We start from the raw sequence: 16,917 nt of genomic DNA, 5'->3' as shown, positions 1-16,917 counted from the left end.
ATGCTGTAGCTTTTTTAACTATATTGTAAGTTTAGTTATCTGAAACTTAACCACTCAGTACACTAGCCAAATCCTTGCCACATGCAATGATTTAAGTCAGAAACTGACACCAAACTTCCTGTGGGAACCACTCGCCCTCATGTGGAGACTGTCTGCATAGTGGCTTCATATTGTCACTTTCCTTATGTCGTGGCAGCCACCTACTCTCATTTTTTAAAAAATTTTGCCTTTATTACCTATTTTGGAATCTTAAAATATTAATAGTTAATTATGTATTAATTCTGCACCCATAAGTCTTACATAATACTTTATGAGAATAGCACAATAAGTCCCAAGATTCAGGGTCCAAAGGGTATCACAGAGGTTGTCTGCAACTCAGAATTTTCTAAACAGTTACATTACTCTCACTGAGTCTATGTCACTCCCTTGCCACCCCCATCAGAGCTAGTGCTGGTGCCTACTGCTGGGAGACATAAGGACAGGTCACATCACTGGACCCCTTGCAGATAATCTTCAGCAACAGCCTGAAATGTGGCAGCCCTATGGGGTGGCTACACCCAGAGGAATAGCAGTGTTCACAGTGGTCTGGCTCTCAGGGACACCAACTCCTAGGGGAAGGGGAAGTGCACCACATCAAGGGAACACCCCATGGGACAAAAGAGTCTGGATACCAGGCCTTGAGTCCCAGAACATTCTGCTCACGGGAAGTTTCTTTCAGCAGAGGCATTAGTGCAATGCTGGTGCTCATGAAGGGTCTTGGAGAAGGGGACTTCTTTTCTCTCTTATCCATTACTGCAAACACAGCTGGGGCTTCTCCCACAAGAGCTTGATGTGGGTGTAGCTATAGATAGCCTTTCTGGAACACTTTAGGGTGACAGCATCCTCACATTAGGAGTGCCCTCCAGATTCAGGCTTGCACAAGAGGTGGTCACAACTCCTCTCTACTTGGAACATCAACATTCCTAGACATGAAAACAGGTGCCTGTCTGATATTAATAGCTGGAACATTGGGTCAGGAGTGCATCTGGGAGTTGGATCACTTTCCTGCTGGCCTGGCAGAAGAACTAAGGTGGCTCCCACCCTTCCCCCTGATGAGACCTCAGTGTTTTCCACTGAAAGCTCCCCCAGCCACCTCTGTCAGGGATGGGACATCTGCCCACTGTTGGGTACTGCATTTACCCACCTGCTTTAGCCACAACCAGTTTCTACCCAGGGATACTTCCCATACTGGCCTGAAGCTTTAACTATTCAACCCAGTAAATAAATAAAATACTGGGACAAAATAAATAAATAAATAAATAAATAAATAAATGCACACTGTGGGGAAACAAGATAAGCTTCAAGAGATCTCTGCTATTTCAACCCCATAGGAGATGCTGAACTTGTTCACACTCTGAGCACATTGTTACTACAACAGGCGTCTGGGAAAGCCACAATACAAAGATTCACTATAACTAAGGAACCCATACAAATTACTCAGTACTAAAAGCACTAAGAGCCAAATTAGGCTATAATAAACTATAAACATGTAAGTCACATCCTTCTGAAATACCAGATAAAAAATTCAAAAGGCTGATTACTAAGCTACTCAAGCAGATACCAGAGAAAGGTGAAAACTAACATAAAGAAATGAAAAAAAAATTCAAGATATAAATGAAAAATGTTATAAAGAGATACATATTTTAAAGAAAAACCAATCAGAACATCTGGAAATGAAAGACACACTTAGGGAGTTTAAAAATGCAGTGGAAATTTTAACAATAGACCTGACCAAGTAGAAGAAAAAATTTCAGAGCTCGAAGATAAGGCTTTTGTTCACCCAATCAAACAAAAATTTAAAAAATAAATCAAAAGGAATGAACAAACTCTCCAAGGAATTTGGGATTATGTAAAAGGTCCAATCCTAAAAATAACTGGTGTTCCTGAGGGAGAAGAGAAAACAAAATGTTTAGAAAAATTACTTGATGGAATAATAGAGGAATACATCCCTGGTCTTGCTAGAGATTTAGATGTCCAAACACAAGAAGCTCAGAAATTCCTGGGAGACTCACTGCAAAAAGGACATCACCAAGGTATATAGTCATCAAGCTATCTAAAGTCAACATGAAGGAAAGAATTCTAAGAGCAGTGAGACAAAAATGCAATAGGTAACATATAAAGAAAAATCTATCAAACTAACAGCAGTCTTCTTAGCAGAAATCTTAAAAGCCAGAAGGAATCGGGATTTTATTTTTAGCCTCTTTAAACAGAATAACTAAGAGCCAAGAATTCTGTATCCAGCAAAACTAAGTTTCAAAATGAAGGAGAAATAAAGTCATCTTCAGACAAACAAATGCCGAGGGAATTTGTCAGTACCCCAGACCAGCCCTACGAGAAAGGTTAAAAGGAGTTATAAACCTTCAAACAGAAGCTCAGTATGCACTAGAATAGAATCTCTTGAAAGCATAAAACTCACAGGGCCTATAAAACAATAACACAATAAGAAAACAAACCATCTAGGTAACAATTAACATGATGACTGGAACAGTACCTCACATCTCAATGTTAATGTTGAAAGTAAATGGTGTAAATGCTCCACTTAAAAGATACAGATTGGCAGAATGGATAGAAAAATCACAAACCAAATATCTGTATTTTAGAAACCCACTTAATATGTAAAGATTCATATAAATTCAAGGTAAAGTGGTGAAAAAAGATATTCCACACAAATGGAAACCAAAAGCTAGCAGGAGTTACTATCCTTATATCAGATAAAACAGACTTTCAAACAACAATAGTAAAAAAAAAAAAAAGACAAAGAAGGTCATTATATAATAATAAAATGATCAATCCAACAAGAGGATATTACAATCCTAAATTTATATGCCCCTAACTCTGGAGCTCCCAGATTCATAAAACAATTACTATTAGACCTAAAAAATGAGATAGAACAGCAACACAATAATACTGGGGGACTTCAACACTGCACTGACAGCACTAGACAGCTCATCGAGACAGAAGGTCAACAAGGAAGCAATGAAATTAAACTACATGATAGAACAAATGAACCTAACATATATTTATAGAACACTCTACCGAAGAACTGCAGAATATACGTTCTTCTCATCAGCATATGGAGCATTCTCCAAGATAGACCATATAATAGGCCACAAAACAAGTCTTGATACATTTTAACATATCAAAATCATATTAAGTATCTTCCCGGACCACAGTAGAATAAAACTGGAAATTAACTCAACAAAGAACCTCAAAGCTATATAAATACATGGAAAGTAAACGATCTGCCCATGAATTATTTTGGGGTTAACAATGAAACCAAGATGGAAATTTAAAAATTCTTTGACATGAGTGACAACAGTGACACAAATTATTAAAACCTCTGGGATGTAGCAAAAGCAATGCTAAGAGTACAGTTTACAATGTTAATGCCCATAAGAAAGTCTGAAAGTTCACAGACTGACAACCTTATGTCACACCTCAAGGAACTATGAGAGAAGAACTAAATCCAAAGCTAGCAGAAGAAATGACAAAGATCAGAGTAGAACTAAGTGAAATAGAAACAACAAAAACAACAACAACAAAAAAGTCGATGAAACCAAAGGCTGCTTCTTTGAAAATATGAACAAAATTGATAGACCATTATTAGCTAGATTAACCAAAAAAATAAAATAAAATAAAAAGATTCAAATAAACTCAATTAGAAATGAAAATGATGACATTACAACCAAAACCATAGAAATATATAAAATCATTTGTGACTACTGTTAACACCTCTATGCACACAAACTAGAAAATCTAGAGGAAATGGATAAATTCCTAGAAACATACAACCCTCCTAGATTAAATCAGGAGGAAATAGAAATCTTGAACAGACCAGTAACAAGCAGTAAGTTTGAATCAGTAATATTTAAAATGTCAACAAAAAAAAGCACAGAGCAAGATGAATTCACAGCTGAATTTTACCAGACATTCAAATAATTGGTGCCAATCCTTCTGAAACTATTCTGAAAGACTGAGAAAGAGGAAATCCTCCCTAACTCATTCTAGGAAACCAGTAACACTGATACCAAAATGAGGAAAGGGCATATCAAAAAAAAATAATAATAAAGGAAAAGAAAACTGCAAATCAATATCCCTGATGAACATAGATGCAAAAATCCTCAACAAAATACTAGCTAACCAAACCCAACAGCACATCAAAAGATAATACACCATGAACAAGTGGGTTTTATTCCAGAGACGGAGGGATGGTTTAACACATGCAAGTTAATAAATGTAATATATCACATAAACAAAATTAAAAACAAAAGCCATATGATCATTTCAATATAGGTAGAAAAAATAAATTATAAAAACTCCAGTATCCTTTTATGATAAAAAACCCTCAACAAACTAGACATAGAAGGGACACACCTCAAAATAACAAGAGCCATGCATGACATACTTACAGCCAACATCATACTAAATGGGGAAAAGTTGAAAGCATTCGCCCTTGAGAACTAAAACAAGGATGCCCACTTTCATCCCTTCTACTCAACAGAGTATTGGAATCATAGCCATAGCAATCAGTCAAGAGGAAGAAATAAAGGGCACCCAAATTGGAAGAGACCAAGTCAAAATAAATGACTGTATATCTAGAAAACCCTAAAGACTCCTCCAGAAGTCTCCTAGATTTGATAAATTAATTCGGTAAAGTCTAAGGTTACAAAATCAAAGTATACAAGTCAATAGCACTGCTATACACCAACAATGACCAAGCAGAATCAAATCAGGAACCCAAACCCCTTTACAATAGCTGCACGCAACCAAGGAGATGAATGATCTCTATGAAGAGAACTACAAAACACTGCTGAAAGAAATTACAGATGACACAAATGGAAATACATCCCATGCTCATGAATTGGAAGGATCAATATCATGAAAATGACCATACTGCTCAAAACAATCTACAAATTCAATGTAATTCCTATCTAAATACCAACATTATTTTTCATAGAATTAGGAAAAACAATCCTAAAATTCATATGGAACCAAAAATGGGCCAAAATAACCAAAGCAACCCTAAGCAAAAATAATAAATCCAGAGGTATCACATTACTGAACTTCAAATTATACCAAAAGGCTATAGTTACCATAACAGCATGGTACTGGTATAAAAATAGGCATGCGGACCAATGTAACAGAATAGAGAACCCAGAAATAAAGCCAAATACTTAAAACCAACAAAGGATACAAAAACATAACTGGGGAAGGGCCACCCTATTTAATAAATGGTGCTGGGAAAACTGGATAGCCACATGTAGAAGAATGAAACAGGATCCCTCTCTCTCGCCTTACACAAAAATCAGCTCAAGATAATCAAAGACTTAAGTCTATGACCTGAAGCTATAAAAATTCTACAACATAACCTGGAAAATCTCTTGCAGACACTGGCCTAGGCAGAAAATTTATGACCACGACCCCAAAAGCAAATGTAACAAAAACAAAAATAAATAAATGGGACCTAATTAAACAAAAAAGCTTCTGTACAGCAAAGGGCATAATCATCAGAATAAACAGACAACCCAGAGAATGGGAGAAGATATTTGCAAACTATGCATCCAACAAAGGACTAATATCCAGAATCTACAAGGAACACAAACAAGTCAGCAAGAAAAAAACAAATAATCCCATCAAAAGCAATAGATGTTGGTGTGGATGTGGTGGAAAGAGGACATTTATACACTGCTTGTGGGAATGTAAGTTAATACAACCTCTATGGAAAACACTATGGAGAGTTCTTTAAAAACTAAAAGATCTATTCAATTCAGCAATCCCACTACTGGGTATCTACCCAAAGGAAAAGAAGTCATATCAAAAAGACATATACATTGTTTACTGAAGCACAATTCACAATTGCAAAGATATGGAACCAACCTAAGTACCATCGTTCAGTGGGTGAATAAATAAAATGTGGTATATATACACCATGGAATACCACTCAGCCATAAAAATGAATGAGATAATGTCTTTTGCAGCAACTTGGATGGAGCTGTAGGATATTATTCTAAGTGACATAACTCAGGAATGGAAAACCAAGTACCACATGTTCTCACTTATAAGTGGTAGCCAAGCTATGGACACAAAGGCATACTCTGTGGTATAATGACCTTTGGAGACTCAGAACGGGGAGGCTAGAAAGGGGGTGAGGGAGAAAAAAAAACTACATATTGGGTATAATGTACACTACTCAGGTAATGGATGAACTAAAATCTCAGACTTCACCACTATACAATTTATCCAGGTAATCAAAAACTAAAAGCTATTGTAATAAAAATATTTTCTTATAAAAGGAAAGGAAATAAGGATGGGCATGGTGGCTCACATCTGTAATACTAGAACTTTGGGAGGCACAGGCAGGAGAACTGCTTGAACCTAGCAGTTCAAGACCAGCATGGGCAACACAGTGAAACCTCATATATACAAATTAAAAAAAAAAATTAGCCAGGCATGGCAGCACATGAGATGCTGAGGTGGGAGGATTGCATGAGCACTGGAGGTCAAGACTTCAGTGAGCCGGGATCATGGCACTCCACTCCACTCTGGGTGACAGAGTGAGACCCTGTCTCAAAAAAAGAAAAGAAAGAGAAAGAGAGGAAAGAAAAAGAAAAAGAAAGAAAATGAAAGGAAAGGAAAGGAAAGGAAGAGAGAATGGAGGGAGGGAGGAAGGAAAGAAGGAAGGAAGGAAGGAAGGAAGGAAGGAAGGAAGGAAGGAAGGAAGAAAGAAAAAAAACAAACAAACAGTATATCAAAGAGATATCTGCACTCCCATGTTTACAGAACCACTACTCATAAGGGCCAAGATTTGGAAGCAACCTAAGTATCCATGAACAGATGAATGAATAAAGAAAATGAGGTACATATACACAACAGAGTATTATTCAGCCATAAAAAGTGAGATCCTATCATTTGCAACAACATGGGTGGAACTGAATTATAGTTACCAAAGGCTGGGAAGGGTAGTGGAGGGTGATGAAGAACTGAGGATGGTAAATGGGTACCAAAACATAGTTAGAAAGAATAAGATCTAGTATTTGATAGCACAACAGGGTGACTTCAATAAATATGGTTTGGATCTGTGTTCCTGCCCAAATCTCATGTTGAATTGTAATCCTCAGTGTTGGAGGTGGGGCCTGGTGGGAGGTGATTGGATCATGAGGGCAGAATTCCCCCTTGGTATTGTCTTGGTAACAGTGAGTGAGTTCTCATGAGATACGATTGTTTAAAAGTGTGTCGCACCTCCCCATTCTCTATCTTCCTCCTGCTCCGGCTATGTAAGTAATGCCTGCTTCTCCTTTGTTTTCTGCCATGACTGTAAGTTTCCTGAGGCCTCCCCAGAAGTTGATGCCACCATGCTTCCTGTACAGACTGTAGAACCATGAGCCAATTAAACCTCTTTTCTTAATACATTACCCAGTCTCAGGTATTTCTTTATAGCAATGCAAGAATGAACTAACACAGAAAATTCATACCAAGGAGTGGAGCATTGCTATAGAGATACCTGAAAATGTGGAAACAGCTTTGGAACTGGATGACAGGCAGAGGTTGGAAGAGTCTAGGGGGCTCAGAAGAAGATAAGAAGATGAAGGAAAGTTTGGAACTTCCTAGAGACTTCTTGAATGGTTGTGACAAAAATGCTGATAGTGATATGGACAGTGAAGTACAAACTGAGGAGATCTCAGATGGAAATGAAGTTACTGGGAACTGAAGCAAAGGTCACTTTGTTAAGCACTAGCGAAGAGCTTTGCTGCATTGTGACCTTACCTTAAGGATCTCTGGAACTTTGAACTTGAGGTATGACTTAGGGTATCTGGTGGAAAAAATTCCTAAGGAGCAAAGCCTTCAAGAAGTGGCCTGGCTGCTTCTAACAGCCTAGGCTCATATAACAGCCTATGCTCATATGTGTGAGCAAAGATATGACCTGGAATTGGAAGTTATATTTAAAAAGGGAGCCGAGTGTAAAAGTTTGGAAAATTTGCAGCCTGGCCATGTGGTAGAAAAGAAAAGACCATTTTCAGGGAAAGAATTCAAGCAGGCTACAGAAATTTGCATGGAAAAGAGGAGCCAGATCCTAACAGCTAAGATAATAGGGAAAAGGCCCTGAAAGCATTTCAGAGACATTCCTGGCAGCCCCTCCCATCACAGGCCTGGAGGCCAAGGAGGGAAGAATGGTTTTGTGCATCACACCCAGGGGCCTCTGCTGCCCTGTGCAGCCTCAGGACACTGCTCCCTGCATCCCAGCCACTCCAGCTCCAGCCATGGCTCAAAGGGGCTCATATACAGTTTGTGCCACTACTTCAGTGGGTACAGGCCATAAGCCTTGGCAGCTTCCACATGGTGTTAAGCCCACAGGTGCACAGAATTGAGGCTCAGGAGCCTCTGCCTAGATTTCAGACAACGTATGGAAAAGCCTAGACGTTCAGGCAAAAGCCTGCTGCAGTGGCGGAGTCCTCACAGAAAACCTCTGCTAGGGCAGTGCAGAGGGGAAATGTGGGGTTGGAGCTCTCACAGAGTACTCACTGGAACACTGACTGGAGCTATGAGAAGAAGGCCACTGCCCTCCAGACCCTGGAATGGTAGAGCAACCTACAGCTTGCACCATGCTCCTGGAAAAGCTGCAGGCACTCAGTGCCAACCCCTGAGAGCAGCCACAGGGGCTGAACCTTGCAAAGTCATAGGAGCTGAGGCTCCTGAGTCCTTGTTGGACCAAAGGCACTCAACTCAGGCTTGTGCTATGACTTGCTTTGACCAATGGCAGATGCAGGGCAAGCTGACACTTAAAATGTGTGTGTGCAGCTTGTTTTCAGCTCATGGCACTGCAGTTACTTACCATTAAAAAGATCATGCTTTAGTTAGCCTCTGCTCCTTTAGAGTGGGCCCCCAGAGCAAACACAGGTAGAAAGCACCTGAGCCTGAAATGAAGCCTTTTATAAAAACATGCAGTCAAGCCCAGCCTGGATCAGCCCAATCATGAGTGGCCTAAAGATCTACTAATATGTTATTTTAAGACATTGAATTTTGAAGTATTTTTATAGCAATAGCAGACACAACAATCTACACAAAAAAAGGGCGAAGCTTTGAATACGCACTTCACACCAAAATTTATGAAAAGTTGCTTAACTTCATTAGTAATCAGGAAAATGAAGAAAGAAACCACAATGAGCTACCAATGCATCCCCACTAGAATGACAAAAATTAAGAAGTCTGTCACTACTAGATGTTGGCAAGGTTGAGGAGCAATGACAACTCTCATACTCTGCTGGAAGAAGATTAAATGTTGCAACCCATAAAAAGCAACTCAGCATGAACTTGAAAGTTGAAGATAATTCCAGCAAATTCCATGACCCCATGGCTCCAGCAATTACACAAAATTAAGAGATAAGTTCATGTTAATGGGAAAAAAATGAAAACAATTATCAACAGGAATCTGAGAAAATAAACTGTGGCATATTCAGACAATATAACATTACACAATGAAAATAAATCAACTGCAACTACATATGCAAGAATATAAATATTATCAATAATGTTGAATGAGCAAAGCAAGCCAGAAGACTATATACTACTTTTGTTGAGAGATGGGATCTTGCTATGTTGCCCAGGCTGAACTCAAACTCCTGAGCTCAAGTGATCCTCCTGACTCAGCCTCCCCAGTAACTGAGATTACAGGTGCATGCCACCATGCCCAGCTTTATACTACCATTTTTAAAATACAAAATCAAGCAAAAGCCCTTAATATGTACCTTAGATATATATGGCAAACTATATAAGTAGTATATATAAAGTAAACTAACTCTTTACTTATACAGTAAAGATTTTTTGAAGAAGCATGGAAATAGGAAACAAAAAATTCAGCATAGCAGTTGGGGAGGAAAATTAGTATCATGTTTTCATTCTTAAGCTGGATGGTGGCTTTATAGATATATATGTATTATACTTCATGACTTACATATTGAAATATGTGTGTTGCCTTGTATAAATACAATATTATAAGATTTCTTAAAGTCCTTTGAAATGGTGTACCCTAGTCATCCAATGTAAGAAAGAAAAGTTGATACAAATAAAAGAGTGGACACAGTATGTTTTCTTTTAACTGAACAGTCCATTTTTCTTCTTTGAAATCCCCTTTTCAGCAAGGCTTGCTCCTTTTCTGATCGGGAAAAACAAGTATCTCACCAGATCTTTTGTAAGAACATACCATGTACAGTCTGTAACAGGCAGAAGATAGGGTGCATGCACTGCTCCTACCCATCCACCTTCATTAGATCACACTATTCCGAAGGAAGGAGGAGTCTATGACTGAACCAGGGCATCAGCCTCCTCCATCCTACTCCTTCTTGACACAGGGCATAAGCTGCGCCCTGGCATTTCTAACTCCACTGAATGAAATCTGAGCAGAGACAAAATACGGAAATCACAAGAAAGATAAACTGACTCTGGCTCTCTTAAGCAATAAAGGTGTCTACTGTAAGAATATCCAAGGCTCAGAGATTTAACATCTGTGACAAGATCAGACAGAAACAGAGGGATCAAGAAAGCAGATGGCAGACCAAACATCCCATGGCTAAACCAGCCTGATCAGCATGGCACCCCATTTCTTCTGCTGCTGAAGCCCCTGGAATGAGTGAACTAACTAATTTACCTGTTCCCTTCTTGCTAGAGTCTCTGTCTCTCAAGCCAAAGTCCTGGGAAAGAGCATCCAATTGACCAATCTTAGATCTTCTTCCTGCACTCTTGGACAAAGCCATGGGGAAATGGAGGATCTGCCTCCTGGAAAACCCTAAGTCTTCTCTCATAATTCCCATAAAGGAAAGCAGGGTTCTATGAGTAAGAGAGATGGATGATGAGTAGAGGAGGAAAGGCTGCTTCCCACTCTGGGCTATGATATTTCATCAGCTAGTTGTGCATACTTGTCATATCCAACTGCATGGCTACAATGTAAGAGGAATGTAGAATGGTTGCCGAGGTCTGAAATTCTGTTCCACTGATAAGTATTGTTACTGATGATGTCATTATTGGGCATTCCAAGGGCGTCAGCAATATTAATTTCTTCTTACTATAGGACAGACAGTACATTAAGCATTGTATGTTCATTAGTTTGTCTACTCCTTCCAATGACCCTGATTTAACTGTAATAGCTACATACATGATCTTTCAGTTATGCACAGGGGAAAATAACTGTAAAAGAATACAGGCAACACTTAGAAAAAGGAAAAATAATAAACACAGGAAAAGAAACGCACTATTACTAGAAAGCAGGGAAATGCGTATTAAATGTAAGTATCCTCTTCTACCCAGGAATATGACTGGTAAAGGTAAGGCTCACCAAGTGTTGAAGCGAGTGTGATGCAAGCATCAGGAGCTCTCACATCCTGCTGAGGAGGTGAAAATTGGTACAACTACTTGATGAAGCACTTGGGAATATCTAACAAAGCTGAGTAAGGCTGGAACTATGCATGCCTAGAACCCGGCTGTTTCTAGATAGATAGAAAACCTCTAGCACATGTGCAAAAGGTACAATGTTTATCGTGGCTTTTGTCTGTAACAGGAAATATGTGATAACACCCAAACACCCATCAGTAGGAAAACGAATAAATAAATTGTGATATATTCAAAAATGGAATATTATACAGCACTTAAAAGAGCTACAGTGATATATATTCTATCACAGATAACTCTATAAAATATATTTGAACCAAGAGAACAGGGTGCAGGATGATACATGCCATATATCATTTATGCAATGTTTGCTTCTAGATACACACACACATCAGGTTAAAATGTAACAACACTGCTGAAAAGGAGACCAACGACAGCACAGCAATTATGTCTCAGGAGGGGTGAAGATACACAGGTTTGGGGACAGGAGACTTCAAGTGTAATTGCAATGCTTCATTTCTTTCAAAAAGCAGAAGAAAGTGCGGCAAAATACTGAGATTAGTAAATCTGGACAGCCAGCGTAGAGTTGTTCATTTTCTTATTCTCTATACTTCACCGCATATTTGAATATTTAAAACAAAAATTCAACATTAGGGGTAGATTATAGGAGGAATTTTATATGTTCTCATATTTATTTCTTTAGAGGTCTCATTTGCCCCTGAATATCATCATCAAGTAACCACGTTATGTACTCCCTCAACAGCAATCATTTGCTCAGAACCTTAAAAAACAATGAAGACATTTAACAAATCATAATTATCATCATCCCTGTAACTGCATTTATTAAGTAAGTTCCTACTGTGTGCCAAGCACATGGGGGCAGCCTGGCAACAGCCTCTTTACACTGAAGTAGCTCAAGGTGACCCTGCCAGTAACAGCAAGGCTGCAATTTGTCTATCTCCAAAATGTAACACCTTACCTAATGGCTCCATTTCTAAAAGTATATTGCTGCTGCCCCTGGCTACATTATAGTAGCAAAGCATGTGTTTCATGCATAGGAGTAATATTAACATACATATTTGACTGTCAGGTAGTGGGAAAGTGTGTAAATCAATCACTTGCCTAAGCTCATGTGACTAGCTGGTAGCAGAGCTAGAACCGGAATCTAAATTTTAAACAATAGACCACTTCATAGCTTATTGAGAAGGACAGACTATACTCTTTACAACAGATTTTCCAACAAATGCCTCTCTGAAGCCTTGCCAAAATTGAATGTTCCTAATATCACACCACTAAGCACTGTTCAAATAAACTGCCTTCCAGGAATATCTTTAATACACTGGCACTTGAATCACGACAACTAGCACTGCTGCCAAAATGACATACAACATTAAATGACATGAAAACACGCTATATGCAGAAATAAAATCAAACTATTTTGTTGCTAGAACATGTCTCTACTGGGAGCATTTCATGATAGCATTAGATTTTTGTGAATTTATTAATTAGAATTTTCATTCAGCAAATAAAAAACTAGTACCACGGAAACTTTCTCTAATCTGATGTGGTGACAGGCGAGAAGTCAGAATGAAGTAGTGGAAAAGTCATCCAGTCACACAAGTTCTAGCTTGACTCTCCAGCTTAGCTGGCAAGGAGACAAAGGCAAATCACAGCCTCATGAAGCTTCACCCACACTGAATACACAGAGCTCTGCTGGAAAATGGGACCATGTTTGGGAATATATTATTTTTAAAAATTGAAGTGTAACATACATGCAGAAAAATGCATAACAGCTTAGGCCACAGCTCAATAAATTTTCATGCACTGAACACATGTAACTAGCTTCCAAATCAAGAAACAGAACATGTGAACGTGTACCCTTGGTCACTACTTCAATCAAGGCAAATCTTGATGGTTGTCCCATCTTCCAACACAATAGATGACTTCTGTTTCTTTTTTTCTTTTCTTTTCTTTTTTTTTTTTTTTTGAGACGGAGTTTGGCTTTGTCGCCCAGGCTGGAGTGCAGTGGTGCGATCTCGGCTCACTGCAAGCTCCGCCTCCTGGGTTCATGCCATTCTCCTGCCTCAGCCTCCCGAGTAGCTGGGACTACAGGTTCCCACCACCACGCCCGGCTAATTTTTTGTATTTTTAGTAGAGACGGTGTTTCACCCTGTTAGCCAGGATGGTCTCTATCTCCTGACCTCATGATCCACCCGCCTCAGCCTCCCAAAGTGCTCGGATTACAGGCCTGAGCCACCGCACCCAGCCTTCTGTTTCTTTTTATACACTCTAGAAATAGAATTACAGAGTATTTGTCTTTGTCCATTTTCTGTTGCTTATAACATAACACATGAAACTGGGTAATTTATAAAGAAAAGGAATTTATTTCTTACACTTATGGAGGCTGAGAAGTTCAAGGTTGAATGGGGCACATCTGGTGAGGGCCTTCTTGTGGTGGGAACTGTCTACAGTGTCCCAAGGGGCACAGGTATGACATGGTAAGGGGGCTGAGCACGTTGGCTCATGTCTCCTTCCTCTTCTTATGAAGCTACCATTTCCACTCCCATGAGAACCCATTAATCCATTCACCCATTAATCTATTAATCCACAAATGGATTAATCTATTCAAGGCTCTTGCCTTTTAAATGCTGAGCACCTCTCAACATTGCCATATTAGGGATTAAGTTTCGACAGGAGTTTTGGGGGGGACAAACATTCAAATCATATCAGTATGCATAGTTTTCTGTGTCTCATTTCTTTTACTAACATAATGTTTGTGACACCCATCCATACTGTTGTATGCAGATGTAGACAGTTCACCTTTACTCTTGTATAGTATTGTAGAGTGTGTAAAACACATTTAACCATTTTGTTGCTGATGAGTATTTGAGTAATTTCTAGCTTTGGGATACTACAAATAATGCTACTTAAACAATCTACTATACTTATTTTGCTGAAACATACATTCAGTACATTTCTGTTAAGTCCATGCCTAGGAGTGGAACTCTCATGTCACAGAGTATGTGAATTACTTTCCTATTGCTGCTGTAACAACTTAACCCAACTTGGTGGCCTAAAACAACACAAATGTATTATCTTACAGTTAAGGAGATCAAAAGTCCTAAATAGATCCCGCTAGGCTAAAAATCAAGGTTTCGCCAAGGGTGTGCCCAGAAGCTCTAGAAGATAATCCATTTTCTTGCCTTTCGAAGTTCCAGAGGCTTCCAGCATTCCTTGGCTCGTGACCCCTTCCTCCATCTTCAAAGCCAGCAATGGCTGATCAAGTCTTCTTAGGATATGTCACCCAGACACAGATTCTTCTGCTTCCCTCTTCCACATTTAAAGGAACTATGCAATTACATGGGTCCGCCTGAATAATCCAGAATATCTCCCTTAAAGTCAGCTGATCAGCAACCTTCATTTCATTGGCAACCTTATTTCCACCTTTCCATACAACATAATATTCACAGGCTCCAAGGAGCAGGATATCGACATCTTTGAGGGTCAAGATTCTACCTCCCATAGTATGCATATATTCTGAAAGTGTTTTTAAAACTTCTACTACAAACTCTTTATATGATAATAAAACAAACTCAAGCTTCTTTCTTTCTACGTAGCAGATCTGATTTCTTGTTAGCCTTATAATTCTAACTAGAAAAAATCTTTTTGCAGTTACTAAACATTAAAATACATTTTAAAAGTTGTAAATCTATATCTAGTTATTTTCCACTTTGTGCAACACAATATAAATATAAAATATTCATATTTTTATATTTATAAAATATAAAATATAAAATAAATGACTTCTGGTCAAGAGGTCAACTGAGCAGATGCAGAGAAAAAAAGAAATACTAGGAAAATACAGCAAAATTATTTATATTACACAACTCAGTTCTAGATTATTAAAAAACAGAAATGTCAGAAACAAACAAAAATCAACTGAGGAACTAAATCAGATATACATATTAGGGGCTTTGCTTTTTATTCCTATCTGGGGATAGAAACTGAAGCCATAAGCTAAATGCATGGTTTTGAGCTAGAAATTGTCTCCATCATCCAAAAGGTTGTCCTATCTTTGATTAATGACTAATAAACCTTCACTCACTGGCTTAGACAGTATCACAGAGGTGGACCACCCCATTAAAACACTGTTGGAACAAGAATCGCTGAGAGATCAGAGATCCAAGCTTGTACTAAACATACGTGTGGAGGTCCAATTCCCCCTACCCAGCAATGCAGAAAGCTCAAATCAATTATAATAAAACTGCCCCATAGCAATACCTCAACAACCTGGGATGCTCTCAAAATTAGTATGAAAAAAAAGTCTCACTGAAGATAAGTTCTTGGACTAAAACTAGAAAGCCCACAATGAAGCTCACCAACCTAAGTGTCATAAGAAGCAGCAAACAGAAGCATGAATACCCTAGACATTTTTATAATAGAAAAAGCCTAGAGGAACTTAAAATCAAGTATGTATAAACTCGTGATGAAATACGTGACAAAACAAACTTGGTAAGATAAGAACAATTTTTTGGTTTGAAAAAGAGCAAATTTGAAAAAGAAGTAAATACAAAATCTGGAAATAAAATGCATAATACAGTATGAAAGCATCTGTAGGTACGTCAAATAAGTTTACTTTTTAGAAGTGAAAACTGGTATATTGGAGACAATCACCCAAAATAAAGCACAGGAAGATCAAGCGCTAAAAAGTATCAAGGAGAAGAGACATAGAGGATAAATTAAGATAACTTATATCCAACAGTAGATTTACAAGGCGATATTAAAAAAAAAAAGAGGAAATATGTAACAAGCAAGATTAAGCACAGTCCCTGACCTCCAGGAGCTCACAATCCAGCAGAAAAACCACTGGCCTATGTTCTCAGAGCTGAAAATAGCACTCAGGACTCATGACTCCCAGGGAAAGGCTCTTCCCACCTTGACATTCTGCCTTCATATCATGTCATCAGCTTCTCACCCTTCAGGCTTGAACTGACATAATTTGAAAGCAGGGAAATAATGCTACCCTACAATCCCTGAGCGAGTCAGAGCTGAGGTAAGGATCTACTTTGCTGAATCTAATTAAGACTCACTATTGTAGTTTTAACTATCCTCCTCTTGGTTAAAATAAGCCAAATAGTTGACATGTTCTGAAGACCACTGGGCTGCTCATAGAATACAATGCGTTAAGAAGAACCTATCGGTTTAGCCAGCTCGACATCCTCTTTCTTTGTCCAGCTACCTGATTTTTAGTTTGGGGAGTTTCATGCTGAGTCACATGGTTCCAGGGTAGGCAGGTAACTCAGAAAGGGCCCATTCAATAAAATTTACCATCCTGGCCACAGTCATTGGTTCAGGGATGGATATGTAACCTAACCAAAACCAAAGAGATTCAATTCTAGGATTCTTATCAGAAATACTGTGCAGAAGAACCTCTTTATCTAGGACTGTTAGATTCATAGAATGTAAGCCTAGATCTGCAGGGGCCGCTAAGTAAAAGAA

At 38.7% G+C, this 16,917-nt stretch overlaps 1 protein-coding gene and 1 long non-coding RNA gene across 24 annotated transcripts in view; one reads left to right on the top strand and one right to left on the bottom strand.

Annotated features, from left to right (window-relative positions):
- L3MBTL4 (L3MBTL histone methyl-lysine binding protein 4) overlaps positions 1-16,917 on the bottom strand; it is a 468,276-nt gene that overhangs the window by 368,182 nt on the left and 83,177 nt on the right. Inside the window, exon 1 of one of the 22 annotated variants that reach the window (XM_063699412.1) lies at positions 10,682-11,305. The exons of the other annotated variants lie outside the window; for them this stretch is intronic. The gene's annotated coding sequence lies outside the window, so the exon portion shown is untranslated. Of the gene's footprint in view, positions 1-10,681; positions 11,306-16,917 lie in introns of those variants that run through there. 22 annotated transcript variants of the gene reach the window in all.
- The window catches only part of LOC109024030 (uncharacterized), a 35,471-nt gene continuing 25,853 nt past the window's right edge, over positions 7,300-16,917 (top strand). The window contains exon 1 of one of the 2 annotated variants that reach the window (XR_008673598.1): positions 7,300-7,313. This is a non-coding gene — a long non-coding RNA (uncharacterized lncRNA). Of the gene's footprint in view, positions 7,314-11,074; positions 11,316-16,917 lie in introns of those variants that run through there. The other variant, XR_002003512.2, reaches the window with a different exon arrangement.

Source organism: Gorilla gorilla, chromosome 17, assembly GCF_029281585.2.
Source record: "Gorilla gorilla gorilla isolate KB3781 chromosome 17, NHGRI_mGorGor1-v2.1_pri, whole genome shotgun sequence".
Lineage (NCBI taxonomy): Eukaryota > Metazoa > Chordata > Mammalia > Primates > Hominidae > Gorilla > Gorilla gorilla.
The sequence above is the reverse complement of the archived record's forward strand: the minus strand, read 5'-3'. Positions and strand labels throughout refer to the sequence as shown.